Source organism: Tamandua tetradactyla, chromosome 3, assembly GCF_023851605.1.
Source record: "Tamandua tetradactyla isolate mTamTet1 chromosome 3, mTamTet1.pri, whole genome shotgun sequence".
NCBI lineage: Eukaryota > Metazoa > Chordata > Mammalia > Pilosa > Myrmecophagidae > Tamandua > Tamandua tetradactyla.
The window spans coordinates 71,275,112-71,295,239 of NC_135329.1; the positions used below are offsets into that span (position 1 = coordinate 71,275,112).

Sequence of the window (20,128 nt, forward strand, 5' to 3'; positions counted from 1 at the left end):
AACATTTCAGTGACTACATTCTGACTTGCTGGAAATGGACCAGTCTCACCTTAGGAGATCTGAGGAACAAAGTCTTGCAGGGACCAAGGCTGGTCTAAACTGAACCAGAGTAGACTGAAGACATCTTCAGGTAGGATGGCCCCCTAATCCATGGCTTCCTCTTTCCTTGTCACAGAGGAACTAGAGTGCATCTGTCTGCTGGGGAAAAAAAAAGCAGGTGCATTTCTCCCACTATCTCTTTACTGGTAGCAACCAGTGTATTAGGGAGTCCATTCCAATGGCCCCATCACGTTCAGCACTTCTGCTCAGGCTGAAGGAGCTGAGCTGGTCTCAGAAACCAAAGACTTGATCTTGTGTTTGGGTGTGAAGTGTGGGGAGATGTGCACACTCAGGCAGGGTTTGGGTTTACTTCCCCTCTGGGCTTGGAGCACTGGGGGGAGGGAGCTGTTTGCAAGTGAGCAGTGAGAAGGCACAGTCTTGATCTGCAGCTGCCTCCCAGGGTGGCCAGGCAAGATGGGTTGCCAGACTTGGAGGGAAACATTCAAATTGGGAATGTAAGGTCTGAGAACACCCTGTGCATTAGGGGTTTGGGGGCAGCTCATGGGTGCTGCTACCTTTCATGAAAGAATATAATTAATTGGAGCTGCCTCAGTGATTGTCCACAATAGGAAGCGGATGTTTGTAGTGAAGGAGAAAAGTAATAACTTAAGGAATTGTATAGCTAGAGTACTCTGTGATAAGATGATTTTCCCCCTTTATTTCACTATGCACAGCACCCCACCATGAAATATTCAGTTACAGCTAGGAGTGCTCTCCCTTGAATATGGTAACGTTGTTGAGTGACATGTCTATTCACAGTAAGTTCTGGGTCAGCATTTAGAGCTCTTTTTGGCTCATGTTACTTGTATCCTGGAATCTGCAAGGAGATGAATAAGTTGTGCATTTTGTGTTATAAAGACTTGTATTTCCTTGGACTTAGTTTAGGAGAAACTCAGAGGTTTCAATATTAATTACCACATTTTTGTGGGATAGCTGTCTTGTCTCTTTGGAAACATGAAGTTCATAGAAATGAAACTGATAAGAACATAAGAAGTGCTGGCCTTGTTCACAGGCACATGACTCAGGGAAAGGCATGTGACTGATGGATGAAAGGGTACTGGCATCAGACTGCATGACTGGGATTCCAGGCTTTGCTTGCCACTTGCAAGGTGTGTGGCCTTGACAAGATACTGCATCTCTCTGTGCCTTGCTTTCTTCATCTTTTCAGTAGGGATAATATACTTCAAGGGGCACAGGGCTGGGGACAGTAAATGGATGTATCCTAGAGTGTGTATTTCCTAGAGAGTCTGTCCAGGAGGATGTGTGACCTAGATTCTGTATCCAGGAGGATGTGTGACCTAGATTCTGTATCCAGCAGGATGCGTGTCCTAGAGTGTGTGTCCAGGCAGGACATGTGTCCTAGAGGCTGTTGCCAGGAGGATGTGTGTCCTAGAGAGTGGGTCCAGGAGGACATGTGTCCTGGTTCTGTGTCCAGCTGGACCTGTGACCTAGAGACTGTGTCCCAGCAGGACATGTGTCCTGGAGATTTCGCTAGCCAGCTGTTTGTCCTGGAGACCTTGTCCAGGCAAAATAATAGAGACTGTGTCCAGGAGGGAGTGTGTTCTACAACTGTGTCCTGACCACATATTTATCCTAGAAACTGTGTCCTGGAGGGCCTATTTCCCAGGGACTGTGTCCAGAAAGGCATTGTTCTAAAGTGTGTGGGCAGGAGGCTGTATGTCCTGGAGTCGGTGTCCAGTTCAAAGTGTGACCTAGAGACTGTGCCCAGGCAGGAGGTGTATCCTAGAGACTGTGTCCTTGAGAGTGAATTTCCTGGAGACTCTGTCCAGGAGCACGTGTGTCCTGGTGTGCACATTCAGGGGGACATGTGTCCTAGAGACTGTGTCCACGAGGGCATTTGTCTGAGAGACTCTGCGGGAGCACGTGTGTCCTGGTGTGCGCATTCAGGGGGACGTGTGTCCTAGAGACTGTGTCCACGAGGGCATTTGTCTGAGAGACTCTGCGGGAGCACGTGTGTCCTGGTGTGCGCATTCAGGGGGACGTGTGTCCTAGAGACTGTGTCCACGAGGGCATTTGTCTGAGAGACTCTGCGGGAGCACGTGTGTCCTGGTGTGCGCATTCAGGGGGACGTGTGTCCTAGAGACTGTGTCCACGAGGGCATTTGTCTGAGAGACCCTGTCCAGGAGCACATGTGTCCTAGAGGCAGTGAGCAGGCAGGACATGTGTCCTAGAAACTAGCAGGAAGACTTGTGTCCTAGAGACTCTATCCTGCAGGATGTGTGTCCTAGAGACTGCATCCAGGCAGGATGTGTGTCCTAGGAACTGTGTCCCGTGAGGGTATGTGTCCTAGAGCTGTGTGCATCCAGGGCATGTATAGTAGAGACTGTGTCCTCGAGGGTACATTTCCTATAGACTGTGTCCAGAAGGAAATGTGTCCTAGAATCTGCGTCCAGGTGGATGTGCATACAAGACACTGAGTCCAGGGGGCATATGTCCTAGAGATTGTCTCCAGGCCAGACCTGTGTCCTAGAGAATGTGTCCAGGGTGGACTTGTTTCCTAAAGACAGTGTGTGTCATCGTGACTGTGTCCAGTTAGGATTTGTGTCCTCGAGCTGTGTCCAGGCAGGACATATATCCAAGAGACCGTGTCCTTGAGAGTGTATTTCCTAGAGACTCTGTAGAAGAATATGTGTCCTACAGAGTGCGTCCAATAGGACATGTGTCCTAGAGACTGTATCTTGGAGGGCATATTTCCTTGAGACTCTGTCCAGGCTCACATGTCTCCAGGAGGTGGTGTGTCCTAGAGGCCAGTGAGGGAGGACGCTTGTCCTAGAGCCTGTATTCAGGCAGCACATGTGTTCTGAAGATCATATCCAGTCAGGAAATGTGTCCTAGAGGCTGTGTCCAGGAAGCCGTGTGTCCTAGAGATTATGACCAGGGAGGACACTTGTCCTACAGTCTATATCCCAGAGGGCAGATATCCTAGAGTCTGGGTTAAGCGTGTAGTATGTCATAGAGATAGTGTCCAGGATGATGTATGTCCTAGAGACTGTGTCCAGGAGGACATCTGTCCTAGAGACTATGCCCAGGCAGGATGTTTGTCCTAGAGTCTGTGTCTAGGCAGGACACATGGCCAAAAGACTGTGTCCAGAAGATTGTGTGTCCTTGAGACTGATCAGGAAGATGTGTGTCCTAAAGACTGCATCAAAGCAGGACAGGTGTCCTAGAGACTGTGCCCAGGAGGACACATAGGATGTATAGGCCCAGACATCAGGGCAACAGGTGGGTGAGGGCAGGGAGCCAGTGTACCATGTGAACTAGGGAGGGAGGGCCCAGGAATGGGGCAGACCAAGGCAGTGACATGGGTGGGTGTTCTAGTTTGCTGGCTGCCAGAATGCAACACACCAGAGTCGGATTGGCTTTTAATAAAAGGGGATTTATTTTGTTGGTTCTTCAGAGGAAGGGCAGCTAACTTTCCACTGAGGTTCTTTCTTATGTGGAAGGCACAGGATGGTCTCTGCTGGTCTTCTCTCCAGGCCCCTGGGTTCCAACAGCTTTCCCCGGGGTGACTTCTTTCTGCATCTCCAAAGGCCTGGGCTGAGCTGCAAGTGCTGAGATCAGGAATGCTGAGCTGCTTAGGCTGTGCTCCATTGCTCTCTCTCATTTAAGCACCAGCCAATTAAGTCAGATGTCACTCATTGCAGCAGACACGCCTCCTAGCCAACTGCAGATGTAATTGGCAACAGATGAGGTTCACTTACCTTTGGCTTATGTCTGCAGCAACAAGATTAGGTATGCTCACCTGGCCAAGTTGACAACTGAATCTAACACAGTGGGGCACCCATGAAGTTGAGCCAGAGCCCTAGTTGGAATAGTGTGGGGACATCAGAGTGACCGAGGCCACCAGGTTGAGCACCAGGTAGGGTTCCCAGGGCACTGGCTGGACCGTGCAGTTGAGGTGGACCAGGGCAGGGCAGAGGCAGCCCCTTGCCTCTCACACATGTGTGAAAGAGCCCCACCCAGAAGGGCTTATTTCCCTTTTAGAAAGTAACTATCCCATTGGAATTATGCCTGCAGGGGTCCTTTGTACTAAAACTACAAATTCCCGGGCTATAATCTTTAAAAAATTGAAAGTTACAAATAATTGATGGAACTTAACTTTTTATGCAACACTCTCTATGTGATACTCCCCACCCCCCAGCAATGGTTAGGAAGGGTGGAGTTTCCATACAGACGTGGGTCAGGCAGCCTCTGAAGCCCAGGGGGCAGGCAGTGTCAGCCAGGCCTGGTTCAGGACTTGCCATTTGATTGTGAGCAGATTCAAGGAAATCATGGCTGCCTGTGTCCCATCTTCTGTAACTTAAAAGTTCCTGTTTCAAAACATTGGACATTTCTTATCCAATAAATGTAAGGTAAGGTAATTAGATGGTCCCTGCTATTTAGATGGATGTCTTTTCAGTTTTTCCAAATCACACTGTACTATAGCAGTGTCAACAGCTCCCATCCTGCAGCTTAGGTTACAAAGTGGAGTAGGTGACCCTGGAATACAGAAGAAGCTTTGAGTTCTCACTCTTGTTGACTGCGTGACTTGGAAAATCTTCACCAGCCTAAGCCTCAATTTCCTATTCAGAGATATGGAGGCAACACACATAGACATTTGTAATTGTTATTTCTTCTTGTGAGTTGCCCCTTTTATTAATATATAGTGTCCTTCTTTGTCTCAAAACATGTTTGCATTTAAAGTCTATTATATCTGATGTTGGTGTAACTACCCCAGCTTTCTTTTGGTTACAAATTGCATGGTACATCTTTTTCCATCTGTTCAATTTTGACTTCTTTGTGTATTTAAGTTTAAAATGACTCTCTTGTAAACAGCACATAGATGGATGATTTTTTTTATCCATTCTACCAATCTGTCTTTGATTGGGGAGTTTAGTCCATTAAGGGTCAATGTAAACGCCATCCTTCCTTCAACCATTTTATCCCTTGGCTGTTATTTTTAAGATCTAGTATTCTACTCTCTTTTTATCCTTTTACTTCTCTTTATTGACAGTCATCATTTGTATACTCTTCTTCAGGACTTTCTCTCTTCTGTTTTTTTTTTTTTTTTTCTGCTGGCAGAACTCCCTTTACTGTTTCTCACAGGGCAGGTCTCTTGTTAACAGATTCTCTCAGCATTTGCTTATCTGTGAAAATTTTAAACTCCCCCCTCACTTTTTTTGCATACTGTATCACGGGGTCCCATTTCATTATTTTTCCATGTGAGCATCCCGCTATTGCAACACCATTTGTTGATTTTTTTTTCTGTTTGTTTTTTGCTTGTTTGTCTTAATCTATTTTGGGGAGAGAAGTGCATGGACTGAGAATCAAGCACATGTCTCCCACTTGGCAGGGGAGAATTCTACCACTGAACCACCTTTGTACACCCTCCCCCTTATTTTTGAAGAACAGCTTTGCAAATAAAGAATTCTTGGCTGTCAGTTTTTCTCTTTTATAATCTTAAATGCATAATACCACTGCTTTCTTACCTCCATGGTGCCCAGTGAGCAGCTGGCACTTAATCTAATGTGGCTTCCCTTGTGTGTGGTGAGTTGCTTTTCTTTTGCTGCATTGAGGATTCTCTGTCTTCAGCATATGGTAGTCTGATTAGTTTATGTTTTTGAACGGGTCTGTTTTAGTCTGTAAGCTACCAGAATACAATGTACCTGAAATAGAATGGCTTTTAAAAATGATAATATATTAACTTGTAAATTTCCATTTCTAAGTCTGTGAAAATGTCCAAGTTAAGGCAAGGCTATGAGAATGTCCAAATTAAGGCATCAAGGAAAGATATCTTGGTTCAAGAAAGCTGATGCTATTTAGGATTTCTCCCTTAGTTGGAACAGCATTTAGTAAAGTCAGATAGCTTTCTCTCATCATTTCATAAGGCTTCTTTAATGGCTTCCTCTGGGCTCTGTCCACTCTGTTGGTTCCAGTAACTCTCATGAGTCACAGCATTTTCCAAAATGGTTCCCTCTTAATGGGATCCAGTAAGCAACCCCACCTTGAATGGGTGGAGACACAGCTCCATGGGAACCATCCAGTTAGAAATTAGCACCCACCACTGGATGGGTCACATCTCCTTGGAATCAGTCAAAAAGCTCCCACCTAGTAATAGTGAATGAGGATTAAAGAACGTGACTTTCCTGGGGCGCACAACAGAATCAAACCAGCACGGGGTCTATTTGGGTGTATTTTATTTGGAGTATGCTAGGCTTCTTTGGTTTGCATATTTATGTCTTTTATAAAGGTGGGGAAATTTTCTGTAATTTTCTCCTCAAATAATCTTCCTGGCCCTTCACTCCTCTTTTCTCCTTTTAGGATATTTATGACATTTATATTTGTGTGCCTCATATTGTCAGTCATTTCCCTGTGATAGAAATCAAATTTTTCAATTTTTTTCTCCATCTGTTCTTTTTTTTTTTGATTTTTTAAAATGTAACTTTATTGAGATATATTTACATACCATATAATTAATTATCCAAAGTGTACAGTAGATGGTTCACAGTATCACCATATAGTTGTGCATAACACCAAAAAACATTTTCATCACACCAAAAAAATACATATAAAAATAAAAATTAAAATTAAAATAAACAAGAACACCCAAAGCATCCCATACCCCTTATCTCCCCCTATTTTTTATATATTTCCTTTTTGTCTTATTTTTTTACTCATCGGTCCATACACATGTTAAAGGAAGTATCAGCCACAAGGTTTTCATAATCACATGGCCACACTGTAAAAACTGTATAGTTATACAATCATCTTCAAGAATCAAGGCTACTGGAATACAGACCAACAGTTTCAGGTATTTCCATCTAGCTATTCTAATCCACTGAAACTAAAAAGGATGTAATGCATAAAAATAACCTCTAGAATGACCTCTTATACTATTTGATACTTTATTTTGTTTCATTTCTCTTCCCCCTTTTGGTCAAGAAGTCTTCCTCAAGCCCATGATGCGAGGGCCAGGCTCATCCCTGGGAGTCATGTCCCATGTAGGGGGGAAGGAACTGGGTTTCCATGCCAAGTTGGCTTAGAGAGGCCACATCTGAGCAACAAAAGAGGTTCTCTAGGGGTGACTCTTAGGCATAATTATAAGTAGGCTTAGTTTTTCTCTTCTGCAGGAATGAGTTTCATAAGGGCAAGCCCCAAGATTGAGGACTTGGCCTATTAAACTGGTAATCCCCAATACTTGTGAGGATATCAGGAATTCCCCAGGTGGGGAAGTTTAATATTTCCATATTTTCCCCCAGTCCCTCAAGGGAACTTTGCAAACACTCTTTCATTCTCTGCCCAGATTACTCTGGGGTATATCAGGGCACCACATGAAAATGCACAAACCAACAAGATATCACTCTCTATTTAAGTGTCCATGCAAACTGACCATACATATTAAACTAGATAATGTGCTACAGAAAATATAAATTTTTCACCAAACATACATCTCCTCCTTTGGTCCCACACGTGAAGGTGAAGTTTTAAAACACAATCTACTTTCTTGCAAGCAGTGGGGACAACAAATTCAACAAGCTGAGCCCTCAATCTTGGGCTTGCCCATGAAACTCATCCCTGTGAAAGAGAAGCTAAATCTACTCTTCAAGTTTGCTAGCTGCCAGAATGTAATATACCAGAAACAGAACAGCTTTAAAAAAGGGGAATTTAAATTGCTAGTTTACAGTTCTAAGGCTGTGAAATTGTCCACATAACAAGTCTATAGAAATGTCCAGTCTAAAGCATCCAGGGACAGATACCTTGGTTCAAGAAGGCTGTTCTAGTCTGCTAGCTGCTGGAGTGCAATATACCAGAAACAGAATGGCTTTTATAAAGGGAAATTCAATAAGTTGCTAGTTTACAGTTCTAAGGCCGAGAAAATGTCCCAATTAAAACAAGTCTATAGAAATGTCCAATCTAAGGCATCCATCCAGGGAAAGATACCTTGGTTCAAGAAGGCCGATGAAGTTCAGGGTTTCTCTCTCAAGTGAGAAGGCACATGGCAAACACAGTCAGCACTTCTCTCTCAGCTGGAAGGGCACATGGTTAACATGGCAGCGTCTGCTGGCTTTCATGTGACTCTACCAAACAGGGACCCTCTCCAAAATGTTTCTTCTTCTTTTTTTTTTTTTTTAACTTCAGCTATTTTTATTTACAATCCTTCTTAATCTCCATCTGTTCTTTTGTGTATTTGAATTTGGTTACTCTGTCCTCTGGTTCACTTCCAAGAGGCTTCTTCTGCCTCTTCAAATCTGCTTTTTCTGTCTCTAGAGTATTTTTTGAACTTTTTTATTGTGAAATATATCATATATGCAAAGATGTGATAAACTTCAAACTACATTCTAACAAGTAGTTACAGAACAAACTTCAAAGTATGCTATGGATTATAGTTCCACAGTTTCAGGTATTTCCTTCTGGCTGCTCTAAGTCACCAGAAACTAAAAAGAAAATATAATGATTCATAGTAATACTCATTTGTTACATCCTCTCTTCTCTTAGAACTCCTCATCCTTTGATCATTCTCCCAATCTTTTGGGCTATTTGTGGAATGACCCTTCTAAATTCTTCCTGTTGAATAGGGGTAACAACATTATGGGGCAGGGGGATACCCCTAGTTGGTGCACCATGAGTGACTGATGACTTTGAGTTTCAGGGCTTACTGATTTCCACAGTGGCTGAACTATTTTACATTCCCACCAATACTGAAAAAGTGTTCCAATATCCCTGCATCATCTCCATCATTTATAGTTTCTTGTTTGTTTGATAGCAGATGTGAGGTGATATCTCATTGTCATCTTAAGTTGCATTTCTCTTAAAGCCAATGAAGATGAGCAGCTCTTCATGTGCTTTGTAGCCTTGTGTATCTGCTCTTCAGAAACATGCCTGTTTGTTTCCTCTGCCCATTTTATAATTGTATTGTTGTTCTTTTCTTGGTGAGCTGTATAATTTCTTTATGTACACAGGATATTAAGCCTTTATGTGCTAAGTGGTTTCCAATATTTTCTCCCATTGAGAGAAAATTGGTTGTCTCTTCACCTTTTTTTTAACAAAGTCCTTTGAGGCACAGAAGCCCTTCATCTTAAGGAGTTCCCATTTGTCAATTTCTTCTTTCACAGCTTGTGCTTTACGTGTTAAGTTTAAGAAGCTACCTCCTGTTACTACACCTTGACAATGTTTCCTTACACTTTCTTAAAGAAATTTTATGGTACTGGCTCTTACATTTAGGTCTTTGATGCATTTTGAATCAATATTTTTATAGGGTGTAAGGTAGGGGTCCTCTTTCATGCTTTTGCTGTTGAAATCCCATTCACACATGCCCATTTATTAAAAAGACTATTCTGTCCCAGTTCAGTGGGTTTGGGGGCCTTCTCCAAGATCAAATGTCCATAAATTTAGTGGTCAAACTCTGCACTCTTGATTCTATTCATGGGTCTATGCCAGGGGTCCAGGGAACCAACCAGCAAGACACCAAGACTGTGGGTGACTATTCCAGCACCCCACCAGGTGGTCACTCCTTACACCCCGACGCCCACCCTGTGGTGAACATTCACCAGCCTCCCAAGTTCCCTGCAGGCACTGCCCACTGCAATCACGTGGGAGGTTTTTCTCCCCCCTGACAGCTGTGAAGGCTGGAGTTCCCTCCTATTGCACCTCCCCAGTGCACTGCAGCCTGCATGGTGGGGATCCTGGTCACCCAGCCTACTTGCTGGCCCCTGATCCTTCTCCCCAAAACTGCCTAAGGACCCTTCTAGACCACACACCCCTGGACCTGCAGTCCTGGACTTTTTCTCCCTGCCTTCTGTCTTGCTTCACTGAGCATGAGTGAACTCACTCCCCTCCAGTCCGCCATCTTCCTGTAAGTCCTCACCGTAGTTGCTTTTTGATGCTAATAGGAGGGCACATACTTTTAGTTTCAGGCCAAAGAAAGCTACAACTAACTGCTTTATAATGTGGTTTGTTGTGGCTCTATCTTTATCTTTCTCTACTGCTGCCTCCTGTTGTGCTGCGTCTCCTTCTTTTTTGTCCAGAATTTAGTATCAGGACCAAGGTGTCTGTAAGTGGCCAATCTGTAAGTGGCCAAGACAAGACTTGCCACTTACAGATTGAAGTAGTTCTGTTTTAGAGGCCCTGGGAGTAGTATAAAAGGTGTTAAATCCTGTTTTTCCATGTAGAATTTCCTTTCCTGAACAAGTCCACCCAAAAGCCTCATTTTCCAAAGACTCTTTTTTTCATAAAGTATATCTATGTGCATACATTTTGTGTGTGTGTGTACAAAATGTTTACATAGCAATATGCATATGTAAATATATATGTATGTATATGTATCTGTTTATATATATTTATTTGTGCATATGTATATATATATATAATATGTGTTCATGTGTGTGTGTAACTACCTATACTTCATGTATATATCTTTGTTCCCCAGAGAGCTGCCTGGTTAACTTAGATAGAATGATGGGATAGAAATGTTAAATATAAGAACGGTAAATTTTCTCTGAAACCTGGGCTCCACCAGGATGTCTTGACTTTTTCAGTTGAAGTAATTTCCATTATTTTATTGCTTTTTTTGTATATGTGTTATGTTTCACAATAAAAAATATTAAAAACTAAAAAAATAAAAACTTGATGGAGTTATACAGAGAAGTGAGAGTACAGCAGGGATATTTAAAATATTAATTGTGTACAACTAATGACATGGTTATTGTACTTTGTTTTGAAACTAGCTCACAAAATAGTTCAATTTTTTAGAACACTACCTGATTTTCAGCTTGATATCATGAAGTTTGGATTGGCTTCCAGTAAAGACATTTAAAAAATAGGCCATGACAGAATGACAGAAAAGATTAACTATTTCAGGGAGCATTTTCAAATAAATGATTTGTGTTCTAACATTCTTGGAACTTCAGCCATAGAGGTGAGGAGACCACCCTTCCTGCTGAGTGTCTGTATGTTGGAAGGAGGCAGCAGTGCAGGTTGCATGATGAGGATGCTGTGGCGATGCCATGGGGGTGCCTCACTAGTGTTTCAGGTCAGGAGGTGTGGGAAACTGCTCCTAGCTCTCTATGTAAGCACTGGTTCTCAAACGTGCCCAAGATTGGAATCACGGTTGAAACTTCAAAAATGTATACACAAGACCAGTTGAATTTGTTTCTAGTGGATTAGAAGTAGGAACTGGTCTTCCTTTCCAGTTATCCAGGGGGGTCCAATGTGTAGTCAAGGGAAGGATGACTGCAAAGCTCAAGTAAGCCACAGGTAGGATGTGGTAAGAAAGATACTGGCTTTAGTTGGACCTGAGGCATTATGATTAACCAATTGGACATTCCTGGATGAAAGCTGAGGTTCATTCAATCGCAGATATTCAAATGGATCCTCAATCTCATACCAAATTCTTCCTAGGAATGCATAGATTAGGAAATGATATGGAAAATAGAGGAACTCAGTCTGGTGGGGGATAGATAGAACTATTAACAAATTGTGATAATAGAGCCATGTGAAGTATTAAAGTTGAGGTGGGCCCTAGAGAAGCATGGCAGGGTTACAATTCATTCTGCCTGAGTTTTGGGATATTATGAGTGGAGGTGGGGTTGGGATAAGATATGAAATGGTTGGATTTTTACAGAGGAAAATTGTGGTAGTTAGATTCAGTTGTCAGCTTGGCCGGGCGAAGATGCCTAGTTATATTGCTTTGGACATGAGCTGGTGGCATGTGAACCTCATCTGTTCCTGATTACATCTGCAGTCAGCAAGAAGGCCTGCCTGCTGCAATGAATGATGTTTGAGTTAATTGGCTGGTGCTTAAAGGAGAGAGCTCAACGTAGAACAGCCCAAGCAGCTCAACATACCTCATCTCGGTACTCACAGCTCAGCCCAGGCCTTTGGAGATGCAGAAAGGACTCACCCCGGGGAAAGACGTTGGAACCCAGAGACCTGGAGAGAAGGCCAGCAGAGATTGCTAAATAAATCCCCTTTTACTGAAAGCCAATCCATCTCTGGTGTGTTGCATTCCAGCGGCTAGCAAACTAGAACAGAAGTGATGAATTAAGATTAATAAGATAGAAAAGATGAGGGGTGGTAGTTTTAAAAGATTGTACCATGCTAAATTGTGGATACATTGTAGGAATGTATATTCAGGGTTTGGTTGGAGAGCAAGATGCCAGTGAGGTGTTTGCAAGTCATACAGCTGGAAAAGTAGATCAGAGTTAGGTTATTAAATTCCTTACAAAGTGATGAGGATTCCCATCCTTTGTCCCTGAAAAGGCTGAGCAGCTGTGGCTGCTGCAGTCTGCCTCTGCCAACCAGACACAGCAAACATCATCCTGTCACCTTGGGATGCGATGTAACTGGATAAAATGGATGATGTTAATGCACAATGACAGGGGCTCTCAGAGTGACCAACTTCAGCTGGAGCAGTCCAGGTCTTTCATGGGCAGCAAGGATAAGGAGGCACCACAATCCCATTCATATCTGCCTGAGTCCCCCACCACACCTTTACCATGGCCACAAGCCCTTTGGCATGCAAGACCCCCAGGTACCAGATCCTACAGCTAATGAACAGGAGCCGTTGTGGTGGAGCCATACATGAGCATCACTCTCCAGAATTTTGGTTTCTGTGCTTGCAGAATACCAGCAGATCATGCCTGCCTCTTTGCTGCTCCCCAGTCCAACATCTACAGGCTGTCCCTTTGGTGCTCAGCAGAGCCTCTTTGAGGACTGGTCATCTTCTAACTTTTCATTTTCTTCACTGCTGTTCATGCAAGTCCAGGAGGAAAGTTCCATGAAGCCTGGCCCTGTAGAACATAATGAGCAGGTGCATTTGGCCCTGGACTGAGCTTCTGCAGCATGAATCCCTACAGGGGGTTTGTGGATGCCAGCATGCTTGTGAAGCAGAATAGCCTGAGCTCATCCAGAGCCCATCCAGCAGCAAGCACTTTGCATTTTCTGGAGCAATTGGGAATTGCCCAGATTGTTCTGGTTGCAGGTGCAACTCCAGCATGCAGAAGCTCCCCTTCTAGCCAGAAAAAGGAGGCTCTGGAACCCCTCCATGGAGCCTCCCCTTCATGGAACCTCACCATGGGCAGTCAGCGTGCAGCCTATGGCCAGCCCCAGCTGCATCAACACAGCATGCTTGGCCCCTATAACCCCCTAGATTTGTAGCATCATGCATCCCAGCCTGCAAAGCTGTGGACCCTAGACCCAGTTTTCTCCCAACCTTGATACCCTCACACACTGTCCAGCAGAATGTACTGTACCAGAGCCTGGGGCTCACCTCCCATGCCCAGGTCCAGCTGCATAGTGGAGAGACAGTGAAAATTGCTCAGGTGGCTTTATAGCATGGACACAAAAATGAGTTCCTCAGCAAGAGACACCTGTGAAGTTGCAGTATTATGGACAGTAATTTACCTTGTCACATAATCCAGTGTAACAGCTCACTGTGGGCCACCATTAGTAGCTCTCAGGCAGTGTCCTTCAGATCATGTCTACCTCTGTGCATCTGTACTTGTAACCATCAGCTCCCATGGCAATTGATACTGGGTCCCAGGTATGGGCCATACACAGCAGACTCAGCGCCTGGGTAGTAAGACCCACCAGTTCCCCGAGCCCCGTACCTGTGACCCCACTAACTGGGGATCTGTGTCATGATGTGGTTTACACAATGGATGCAGGGTTCCCCTAGCATGGCCTTCAAACTGGAGTCTCCCATGGAAGAGGCCATGCAGGAAAAGAAAGACTCTTGAAGGAGAGTTAGATATGATTTATGTTGACTGTGCAATTCCAAGTTCCAGTTTATGGCAGAGGTTTATTAGGGGTTTTCCCCCTGTATGGAGAAAGCAGTATTCATCCTGGATCTTTTCACAGCAGTGATGGGAAGTGGGCTGGGTCATTGGACTGTTAGACCTCACCTTCAACAAGCGAGAGTGGTCTGATTCGGACATTGTCTCTGTGTAAGGAATCCATTGATGATATCATTGATGGGTGGCACATGTGATCCCACATGTAATGGCAATGCCTCTGTCCTTGAGCATGGCTAAATAACCCCCTTGTACAACCACAGTATGGAGATATGTCAACATGGCCTGAGAAAGAACAGTTCTTCATATTTCCTGAAGTTGCAGTGGATGGCAGTGTTGTGCACCTTGCAGTTTCACGAGCTGAGGTGGTGCAGCTTGATTCAGGAAAGCTAGAAGCTTGAATTGTCTTACTTCAGAAGTAGAAATTTGCTGGATGCCAAGTACTGATTTTATCACAGATGGCTTCTCCATTAGACATTTTAGAAATGTTCTTGAACTTCTGTTATCTTACCTACATAAGAATGGATGAAAATGCCAATAGTGAAAACTGGCAGGAAATAATGAAGTGTTTCAACAGAGAAAGGTTTTCTGTGCTCTCCTTTACACCCATCGTCGATGTACAGTTTTGAACCTTGTGGACGTTGCATGGTTTTGTTCTATGAAAATATCCTGAATCTCATAATGGATCCCAAGGCCAAGGAGTGGTGCAACAAGGTACGGAGGTTCAAGGATGTCCATATCTATGGATTTGTGTCAACTCCATTGAATAGAAACTTTTGAAGAATGGCATTAAAGAGTTGGTCAAAGAAGTCATTGCCAAAGGAGTTGACTATGCCATGGACTTCTTGACACAGCAAACCAACCAGGCTCTCTGAGGTTTATTCTCCCACAGACGATCACATGTAGACACACACCACTCACTTGTACACAAACCTTGAGGCCACCTAAATACATCACAGGTGCTCAAGAAGCTCTTCCCTCGTCCTTACCTGGGATATTGGTTTCCTTCACCATGCCCCAATCCTCATTCCCGCCCAGAAGCTGCCGTTGTGGGATGGAGAGAATCCTTTCAAGACTAAAGCCAGCAAGGGAGACCCACTTCTTATCATATAGATTTTTCCTCAGCAAATTGTGACTCTGAACACCTACCATTGTTGTTTACTCTTGGGGCCACCTGTACGTGCAGAAAAGAAAACACTGTGAGGTCCAGAACTTGCCATTGAGCACTTGCAGAAGGCTTTTGGCCTCTTGTTGATTTTAGGAAATCATTTGTGAGTGATAGATCTAGTCAGAGAAACCCAAAGGCAGGAGAGAGGACAGCTGTGGACAAGACATGAAGTTTTCCTGGGTGCTGTAGCTATCGAATTCATTTTGGTTCACAGAGAATTCTTAATCCAACAAGAAAATATTGCTGCTGAGGTACATACACACTGCTATATTACATGACTGTGCTGCTATGTGTAGTTAGTGATAGATTCCCGTTGCATACTGTAGCCACTGAGGAAATTGTAGATGTTACCTATCATGGACATTGTCAGATTTCCATATCAGAATTGGAGTGAGAAACAGGGACACCAAGAAAGACACAGTTCTATTTCAACCGAGGAAAGGCCACCTTGCCTTGGAAGTAGATGGGGCCTCCTTTCCTGCTCTGGCCTGCAGAAGCCTCTCCAGCAGGCCCTCGCTAGTAGCTAGGACAAAACAGACTAACAGTACATTTCAAGTGTTGTTCTTGGGAAATTCAGAGTACTTTTCTTGATTTGCACACAGTCAGAGTAATGTGTAAGTGAGTGGTTAGAAGTGTAGAATGAGCTAGTCTGGGAAGGGAGGAAGGTGGCAGAGTGCAGGAGCAGGAAGAAAGGGGAAGCAGTCCTTGGCTTTGTAGGTGAATACATCCCCAAACAACGTGAACTAATCAATCTACAAATGTTACAGAAATACACACCATTTTTCAATGATGGATTCTTATAACTCTTCCTGCCCAATTTGAAGTCCAACTAAAATGTTTAGGATCTCCATATGCTTGGGCACTTCCTGGGGTATACATAGATGATGGAGTTCCCTTGTTTCATTACTGCTGATGCACGGCTGTGAGATAAGTACGACACAGTTGTACATTCTCTTAGTGCAGGGGCCATATTCCTTGCTTCCCATGTTGGCTGTTTCACCTAGGGACATGAAATCTTGGGTCATGATCTGTAAACCTCAGATTCTCCATGGAAAGTATGTGGAGAGTAGTCATAACCCCAGTAATGACTGTGCTGATGATTTTATGTGTTAAGATATGCAGTGTGTCAGGGCCCATGGGATATTTTTGTGAAAGTTCCCAATGGCTATTGCCTACCCTAAGTGAAACAAATTTGTTGGGGAAACCCAATCACTAACTCTCCTCTCCCCAAGCCATGATCACACTCACTCTCACATAGCCTTACATACTCGTGTGTGTAAACCCACACACTCACAAATCCATGCCACCTTGATGGACCCCTGCTGCCTTTAGGAATACAGAGCATGCCCACCATCATTCCCCTGGAGAACGCTTTTTGTTATTGACAACCCCAATCCTCATTCCCAGTAAGAGCTGGAACCAAGGTGGCTCCCCAGGCAAACTTAATAACGTTCTCTTGGTGTCTTTTCATCCAGATTTTTCTACAAGTCAGTAATTCTACATACGTACCATTTTCAGTAGTCCCTGTTGCCACCCTCAGTGAGAGAAAACTCCATGAGGATCAGAACATGCTGTGTTCTATGTAAGCAGGAAGTTTGCTTGCTTGTCTCCATTGGAAAAACAGATGGAAATGGTGGTGTAGCCAAATGCCCAATAAACAAGAGTAGCTGACAGGTCTGAAATTCCGAAACTTTTCCTCTATGTCTGGAGGCAAACACTCTGAAGTCCAGTTTGGTTGCTGTTTATAAAATTCTTAATCCAAGGAAATCCAAAGAAGAAAGTTGCAGCTGAGTGGAAGCCACCCTCCCCCAGACCATATATTTTATAAGCTGTGCTATCATCTTGGATGTCCTATTTAAACATGGAACACTTGGCAGAGACTCTGATGCAACTATCTCTGCCCCTAGGAAGTGGTACATATTATCTATAGTTTACATAAGTAGAAACCCTTACCTGAAAGACAAAGAAACTAAAAAAGCAGCTCCTCTGCCTTAGGCAAAGAATAGCTACCTCACCTTGTCATTATGTGAAGTCTCCATATCCTCTTGGTCGCTTGAAACTTCCACCATCAGCTGGTCCTGGGAAGCTTGGGGGACACAAAGCAAGTCTCAGCACATTGCTGTGTTGTTCATGAATTATTGAAGAAGTATTATCTCCTGGGACAAGGTGCTAGCATGTGGGGATTTTGTAGTTTAACAAGCATGGTGGGAGCTGCTGAGTGGTCATCCATCCTTCATGGAAGGTGGATGGCAAAGAGAAATGCAGGAGAGAAAGAAGAATCAAAATGTTTATTTGTGGCTGATGGCAATAGGTAAAAATAGCTCTTTTTACTCATTCTGGCCATTGTCTATGAATGTTACTAAAATATACTATGATTCAGTGCAGAGTTCCATAATACTGACTGCTTATTCAGTATCTCACCTAAATTGCCAATATTTTTTATTTTCAGAGCTTCTACACCAGTTCAACCTCCACGGATCCACATTTACTGACTTTACATTTACCATTTATCATATAGGAATTTCCACTTGGTTACAAGCAAAATTGTTGGTGGGCTGGATTCAATTCCAGGGAATATATATATATATTTCCATTTATTCATGATTACTTTGTTGTAAAGATGATCTCTTTTAGGGAATTGGAAAATACCAAAATCTTAGGATTTAGTCAGCCCTCATTAGCTGGATTGTTCTGTTCCCGTCTTCTTTTTTGATACCATATGTGTGTATTCATTGAATTATTGGTTGTCCATCATTGGCTGTCAACACTGGTACAGACGTTACTGAGATGTGTAGGTTGAATGCGGATGCTGTCTAACCCAGGTGTCCAGGAAAGCTTCAGCAAGGGGGTGGACACCAGGTGAATAAGCAAGTCTTGTTTGAGTTCTTACTCATCAGCAATCCTAGTATGTGTTAATCTTGGGATTTAAGGATCTCTAGGGTTCATGCCAATGATGATATGAAATCCAATAAATTATCTTCATGATGTTTGTCTGCTTGGAGCAAGCTGCTGAATTGTGCCCTCAGTGCTAATGCTGAGGAAATTGTCCTTGTATGATGCCTCAGAGCTCAGAATTTTGATCTGACTGGAAGTATGGGGGCTTCCTATGTGCTGTTGTCACTGATAATTAAGCCACAGTCGGCAGTAGTCACACATCTAGCTGCCTAGGCTCTGGGTGGGCCCACTGAGGCTACCTTATGATGATGGGCAGTTTTGGTGTCTGTAGGCTCAGGTTGTGCCATGTGGTTACACAGACGCTGCGACTTCTTTACTCAGTGTCAAGCTATCGCTTTGCTGAACAGGAAAAGCGTCAGCATTGTGACTCTGCAAGCCTGGGTTCACATTTAGGGCTTTCCAAGTTAGGAACAGGCGAGCTTGGGCTATTCACCTCTGCACCTCACCTTCTCCACCTGGGCCGTGAGGATAGGAGGTAAACCCCAGGTGTAGCAGTGGTGAGGTTAGAACAAACTCATGTACACAGTATGTGCAGTGGTAATGGGGCATATTTGAGAAAGTTGTCACTGCAAGCTGTCCAGTATAAGCAGGATCATATCAGCTGTGGAAATGTACACAGCCCCCTACACATACCTGGACTCACAGTCACATGTCAGAGATTCCCATGTAGACTTCTCTAAGGCCCCATGCTGTGAAACCTGCAGCACCTATATTCTACAGGTGCTGCCAGGGAGAATACAAATAAGAACAGGATTCTTTGACTGAGCATTCATCTTGTACCCCCACTCTTCATTCTCTTGTGAAGGCAAAGACAGGTTTGAGTTCTCCAGACTAAAGCATGCAGGAAGCCCCCTATTTGATCTTGATTTCTTCCCACATCACTTGGATGAGCCTAGAATACCTCCTGTTGTCACTTGCATTCTAGGCCACCTGCAATTGCAGAGAAGATAACGTCGAATCAGGCCATCCTGTGTCATGTTTATTCAGATCTGATATTGTATAAAAGCAAATGGAAAACTGTGGTAAAGTCAAGATTCCATAAATAAGCATTGAAGTCACCTATGGGAAAATGCAAGTTTTTCTTGGAGGATATTTCTCTCAATAGGTAATTCTAAAAGGCTTTATCAGGAGGACAAATGGCTGCTGAGGCCAAAGTCCTCTCCCACTTGGTTGATAAACTGATACTGCCATTTGCAGTGCCCTGTTATCAGTTGATAAGTGGTTCCTTCCAACTTTTCTTTCCCCCAGAACAGTAGCCAATATTTATAATGTATATCAGTGCATTTAAAGATCTATAGTCTATTGAAAAGTAATGTGTATGAGAAAGGAACATTTCTGTCTTAGAGAGAGCAGGTAGCTTGTCATCAGAGGCAGCATCCTCGGCAGTCTGATCACTGGGGGCCTCCTCTGCTGGTTCTTCCAGGGGAGCTAGGGGGACACAGAGTAATCATCGGAACATGGTTGTGTGTGCAGATCACACATGACTGACGAAACTTTACTAGACTTTGGCAGTGTGGTCCAATGTAAGGGGGTGATTGGAGAGAATGCAGGGACCGTGGTGCTCTTGGCTTTCCTATGTGGAAGAAAGAGAGACCAAGGAGAGGAGACAGAAAGTCATAGGAAATGGAGTCCTTGACCTTGTATCTAAAGAGAATCTATTTCTACCACTTAGCAAATAACACAGTGCCTGTCACACCCTGGGATGCTCTAGCATAAGTCCCCTCATAGAAATGTGTCAATAATAAATACAGGAGACTGGGGATATTTATTTCTGTATCTCTTTCTCCATCTGCATTGTGTCTATTGTAAACCATCCCACCCTATATGCCTGTAAGGAGGATTGAAGGAACTAGCATATGTAACCTGTGAGATGGGATTATTTGCTTGGCATTGTTGACACTGGCAATTGTTCTGTGTAGATGGGGCCTACATCTCAGATAAATACACACAAAGACTCATGTGCACATGCTCATTCACAATCACACTGTATGTACTTCCTCATTGACACTTCCCGACTTCAGTTCATGCTAAGCTACTCCACCCACAGAGAACCCAGCTCCTCTTAGGGACTGCAGAGACAGGGACGGTTCTTTACCTGGAGATAACTTCCTCTCAC

The 20,128-nt window shown here is 43.8% G+C and overlaps 1 long non-coding RNA gene across 3 annotated transcripts in view; it reads left to right on the forward strand.

Moving 5' to 3' along the window:
* The window catches only part of LOC143677380 (uncharacterized), a 33,048-nt gene that overhangs the window by 2,686 nt on the left and 10,234 nt on the right, over positions 1-20,128 (forward strand). For 2 of the 3 annotated variants that reach the window (XR_013172551.1, XR_013172550.1), the window contains exon 3: positions 1-20,128. This exon is cut by the window's right edge. This is a non-coding gene — a long non-coding RNA (uncharacterized LOC143677380). The other variant, XR_013172552.1, reaches the window with a different exon arrangement.